Source organism: Nicotiana attenuata, chromosome 1 (genome assembly GCF_001879085.1).
Source record: "Nicotiana attenuata strain UT chromosome 1, NIATTr2, whole genome shotgun sequence".
Classification (NCBI taxonomy): Eukaryota; Viridiplantae; Streptophyta; class Magnoliopsida; order Solanales; family Solanaceae; genus Nicotiana; species Nicotiana attenuata.
The window spans coordinates 79,140,589-79,146,978 of NC_031989.1; positions in this window are offsets into that span (position 1 = coordinate 79,140,589).

Below are 6,390 nucleotides of genomic sequence, written 5' to 3' on the forward strand. Positions count from 1 at the left end.
AACGAATAACGTTATTAGGAGACGGAACCATACCAAAAGCTCCAAGGAAAAGCAGAACAGAAACCTTGCACGCTCGAGTCTCGAATTAGACTTTTTCAGATTCAAAATTCGAGGGATTTGAATGGCATTCGAGGGATAAGGACGACGGAATCGAGATGAGGGAGGGGAGGTGACCCTAGGGTGTTAATTTGGTGGGATTTGGACACGGGCGCCGCCGCGCACGGTGGTGGCGGCGCTAGGGTTTAACTTATTTGAGGCGTTTGATTGAGATTCGAGGGCAAAGGCTTGGGGGTTTGGGAAGAGGGGAGGAAGGCGATTCTACAGTGTTAGTTTGGTCGGATTTGGGTAAGTTTGTGACTTGGCCGGAAAACTTAGATTGGATATTCGAGGAGGTGGGTTAGGATTCGAGGGCCATGGATGTGGGGGTTGGAAAGACGAGGTGAAGGAGAGTATGGTGTGAAATTTTGGGGGCCATCGGAGCATCGCCGCCGCCGGCGGCGATTTTCGGCCGGCGGCGCTAAGGCGGAGGACGGCGGAGATGGGAGGAGGACGGTGGGGCAATGCCGGCGTTACAGGGAGTACGAGGAAGATGGGTTATGTTTTGGGTTGTGTATGATTTTTTCGGACAGTTTTATTTAACTTCAAGAATCAATCGTGGCCATTGGATTAGAAGGGATGGACGGTCATGATTAAACGACGTCAAAACGACGTCGTTTTGAGTATGGGGCAATTGGACCGGGCAGGGCGTTTGGGCCAGTGGTTTGGTCCGGTTTTGAGGAGTTTTTGGGGTGGGCTGAACCATTTTTGGCCCAATTTGGGCATTTTATTGAGACCAATTTGTTTTCTTTGTATTCTCTTTATTTTGCTTTTTGTATTTTATTTTATATTTTTGTATTTATTTATTTTCTGATTTTATAAAATGCTAAAATAAAACTAAAAACAAATTGACTCTAACAATTATATTTCCTAATTAATTCCTAAAGAGAAATGCAAACTAATACCAAAAAATGCAAAATGGACCCTTTTTGTTATTTTCTTAACATTTTATTCTAAAACAAATTAATACTAAAATATGAAATTAAATCCTAAATGCAAAAATGCATGTTTTTGTATTTTCATATGAATTAAAATGCACAAATAAAAATGCAACATTTACCAAAAAATGCCACAAAATTCACAAAAAATTATAAAATACTAAAGAAATTGTTTTGTTTGAAATTTTGGGAATTATTGCTTAGGGCAAAAATCACGTGCTCACACTATCTGCTTAACCTAAAAATAGAAAAGAAGCTATTTATACTAAGCTGACAATTCTTGATAAAAATGCCCCTGGGGGGTTAGTGCGGACCGCACAAAATGGTGTGCGGCCGCGCTAGGGCTCTGAACCTCAAAATCTGACTCTCTGAACTCAGGCATTGCGGACCGCACAGGATGGACTGCGGCCGCAGAGGCTTCTTGTGCGGTCCGCACAAAATCGACTGCGGACCGCATTGGCTTGAAACTCTGAAAATGGCATCTCTCTGATCTTGTGTTATGCGGACCGCAGTAAATCGAGTGCGGCCGCATTGCCTTTAGTGCGGACCGCACAAATCCTAGTGCGGCCGCATTGCCTTTATGCCTGAAATTCCACCTCTTTGAATCTCCTAGTGCGGACCGCACAAAGTGGTGTGCGGCCGCACTAGGCCTGTTTTTCCTGAGCTTGTCTTGTCTTTGGCACTTGTGCAAGTTTCACTCTTTTTGAGCTGATCTTTGACATCTTGTCCTTTTGTTGATCAAACGTGCAATCAAGTACAACTTGTGAGCCTTTTGGGACTATTTTGTATGAATTTCTAATCAAAGCATAAGCAAGAAGGAGTATAAAATGCGTCAAAATCCCTAGTTATCAACTCCCCCAAACTTAAGCTTTTGCTTGTCCTCAAGCAAACAAAATAAAACCCACCCCTTGAGGGAACATCCAAGAAATTTTTAGCTGTCCTAAAGTAACCTCATCTAGCATCAATTGGGACTAATAATTGCCCTCAATACAAATGAATCATTAACAACTTTTACTCCTTGAAACACCATGGATTAAGTGCGACACAAGAGCATCAAGAGTTGACTCAACACATCAAAGAACTCTTTTCTATTACTTCAGTCATTGTGGAACCCAAACTCACACATCCTCAACTCTCCCTAAGCAATCCTCACCTTTAAGATAGTGGCACTCAGAACGAGGATAATGGAAATTCACTCATCTCTCTCAAGAAAAAGCCACAAGTCCGGCTCTAGGTACCATATGCTTGCCCCTTATGCGAGTATCCACTAATGTAAGCTTCATTCAACTCAAGATCATATAGGGCTTTTGCGGAGACGTTGTGAGGCTTTTGGTTCAGGGTAGGAAATGCTTTGGTCTAAGTAGGTTCCATCTTCCTTTAAGCACTTCTTTTGATTCGTTTGGCACACATTCACTTGACTCTTTGAGTCATTTCACTTTTTTCTAAGGGGTTAGAGAGACACACTGTCACTCTTTCTTATGCATTTCAAACATTTTCTCCTCTTTCAACTTTCCACGCCTTTCATTCTTTGCTTTTCTTTGAATCCCTTTTTATTCTTTTTCACATTGAACTTTCTTTTTGTCTTTTTGCTTTTCTTTCTTTTTCATTGCCTTTCCTTTTCTTCATTTTTGTGCCTTTTTACCACTTTGTTGCAATCCTCGTCTCTCCCCCCAAACTTATACTTTTGCCATGTGCTAAAGGAATGATCGGGTGCCAAGAGAGGGTATCTTTTAGAACGGGTATAAGCTTGTATCATGGTTCTTGAAGGAAAAAGGTCTAAGGCTCAAAAGGGTTGATTAGGGATCTTATCATTGGTAGGTTATGGAAGTGTTCAAGCTATCATTTGGCCCAAGGAGAGCCTATAATCATGTCTCAAGTCAAAATTCACTTAAGATTTCGCCTCAACAAACATTCAGGGCAAGTTCTAGACCGATGGCTCGGGACATGGACTTGCAATACAATTACTCACCACACAAGCTATGGGATTGCTAAAGACACAGAGTCGGGGGCCCACAACGACCTTAGATAAGATTTGAGCACATAATGGTCCCGAAAAACCACTTGATGATTATCGGTCAACACAAGAGTCTCAAGGTCACTACTTTCACCATCCTAAACACAACAAATTGTTTTTGACCATAAGATCAAAGGCAAATGTGCTAGGCCCAAGTGAAGTTTTGCTTGAGGTACCCTTAACTATTAACTACTAAAAAGAAAAAGAAAAACAGAATCAGACCCTTAAGAAGGTTGTCACGCCATCCATCATTGGGAAGAGCCACCCGGTTCACACAACACTCCACCTTTGGAAAGAACCGTGGCATTAAGAAAACCAAAGGCTTATTGCAAACATTGAAAACAAGAAGCTACGAATCACAAATAAGAAGCTAAGAACGAAAAGTTTGCGGAAAGTAGAATGAATATATACAAGAGGGGATTTGAATATACAATAGATGGGATGAATATGTACAATGTAACATAACTTTATATACAGACCCAAAGTAAAATAAAAGTGCGATAAATGTAACGAAATATTTAAATTATATACAGACCAAAGATGAAAAATCAAGAAAGCATAAAAATTGTTAAATATATACAATCATCCAAAATGTAGGGCCTACCCCCTCAAATGAAAGTTGTCATTGTCCCAATGCCAACTAGTCTAAATAAAGCACCAAAAAGAGAAAGGGAAAAAGGATATAGAAAACTCCCTATGGCCCGTCTGTCTGCATAGGCTCATGTGTGGTCCCTGGGTCCTCTCTGTGTTCGGGAACCTCAGACTGGTTCCTTGTGGCCTGCTGCTCTACTACTGGGACCTGGGCTTGGACCTGGACAGGCTCCGGAGGTGGTGCATCCTGTGGCTGACTAGAGGAGGTCTCATGCGGGTCTGCCAGCTGGATGACTGCATCATCAGCTCTAGGAATCATCCTCTTCCTCTTGGGAGGCCTCTGTGACTGCTCCGGCTGTGGATGAACTGCTGGTGCTGGATCCTGGATCAATAAGTCTAAAGGCAAGTGATCTGCCTTCAGTCTGTCAACATCCGCTCTCAGCTCCTTCACGGACTCCTTGGAGGCCCGTGTCTTCCTCAGCTTCTTGTGCTCCCTCACAAGCTCCTTGAGAGCCTTGCTATGTGAATCAACTGCCTTTGTGAGCACCGCCCGAGTGCCGAGCACCGCCCGAGTGTCGAGGATCTTCTTCTGGTTTTCTAATATATCTTGAGAGCATCCTCTATCGACTGGGGAACCTGTGGGGGTGGAGGTGCCGACTGAGCCTCTACAGTGGTGGTCAGGATGGACAACTTGGATGAGGCAGTCTACATCCAGTTGTTGATACTCAAAAGTGCCTGGCTCAGCCGGTGGGCAGTAATGGGATGGGCCCGGGAAGATGGGATCTCCAGGTCCGCTGAGGTGGATGGACCAGGAGGGGCAGCAGTAGAAGTGGAGGCCGGCTCAGCAGGAGTCACTACCACAACTGGCTCTTCAGACTGGCCAGTTGGAGCAGTAACTGAACTCTTGAAACTCTTGCTCTTGGGGTTATCATCCCCCTGCATGCTATACCACGAAAATGGGGCCTTCGCTTTCACCTTGATGTCGAAGGGCCTCTTTTCCACTTTCAGATCCCTGAAGTACATGGTGAGAAAACTAGGGAATGGGTAGTTTCTGTCATGCTCGGCACCCACAATTGAGATAATCCTCGACATCACATTCCCTACATTGATTGGGTACCCCGCCATGATCGAGGCCACCAAAACAGCCCGGTGAAGAGGTAGGGTGTTGTCATGAGTGGTAGGGTCCAACCTGTTACATACGAGTGTCTCCCACCCCCTTGCTTCAAAGTTCAAACTACGCCTCAGAATTTTGACTCCAGCAGTCAACCAGTCGGGGGTGGTACCTGGGATTGCCAGGTATTGTGCTAGCCAGGGACGTACTTCTTCACCCATTTCCATCTTTGCCATGTATAGGGACTCATCCTCCTCATCGAAGCCAAGGTAGTCATTTATAGTATTCCCATCAAATAACACCTTCAGGTTTCGCACCTTGGTGCCCTTTTTGATGTGGGCAACGTTGGTGTAGAATTCCTTGACCAAGGGCTCATTGGCATCTACACAATCACTCAAAATGTACTCCCAGCCAATTCTCTCCCTAAACTGCCTCCTCACATTGGGGTTGTGAGGTAGCAAGTCTCTATCTACGAAGCTCCTCTCCGGGATCAACTTCCTCACCGGCCACCATTCCCGGAATTTATGGTATGCTACTTCACTGACGAACCGGTCTTGCCACACCTCCGGGTTCCTAGTTCTAGCAATACCCCCCACCTGTGGTTCACCTCCTTCTCCTAATTCTTCTTCTCCCCCTACTTCCTCCTCAGCACCTACTGCACCCTCTCCGGATAATGAAGCTCTGGGAGAGGTAGAGTATTCCCCACTACCTTCACCTGAGCCCTCAGACGACCCAGAAGAAATGTTCAATGATGCTTGGGCAGTGGGAAATGCTGGAGGTGTGTCTCTTAGCCTGAACCTCTCCGGCCAGTCAGGGATGTGTGTTGGTACTGAGTCTGAAGATATCTCCCGGGAAGGCTCGTACTCACTCCCCGAGGAGTGGGAAGCAGCTCTATCAGCAGCTTTTATCAGTTTTCTTGTCCTTTTAATATTTTGCCGGGCTTGAGGAGTCAGTTTTATCATTTTCTGCTTCCCTCCCCGGGATGATTCCCCTATGCCCGGTTGTTTACCTCTTTGTTTCACCATTGTCTGCAAACACAATTCAATTGACTTGTTAGTATCAGTTGCAGCAGTTAAGAACAGAGTTGCAGAATCAGAGAAGAAAACTTGCAGAAATGTTGCAGAGTCACACAACGCGGACCGCACAAAATGGTGTGCGGCCGCACTGGGGTCAGCGCGGACCGCACAAAACCAATCGCGGTCTGCACAGAGGTAGGGTTCAGACTACCCACTCTCTGTATCTAGGCAATACGGACCGCATAAAATGTAGTGCGGCCGCACTAGGGCACTGCGGACCGCACAAAAACAACCGCGGTCCGCACTGAGTGCCCAGTAGTGGCACTAAATTAGGGTTCAAGTATTTTTGATTTTAAGCCAAGTTTACACCTAATTAGTGTCTCTACATGTTTACCTATTGATTTTAACTACCTATGTCTATTTTAATCAAAAGATTAACTACCCTAACCTAATCTATGGAAGAAAATATTGGAAGAAGAGAAATAAAAGCCAAGTAAAACAAAAAGGAAAAGAAAATAACAAAATTGAAGTAATTAAAAAGAAATGGATTTACCAGATGTGAGATGAAATGAGGAAAATTTGTTCCAATCAATTAAGTACGAGCTAAGGGAAGTGATGAACAGT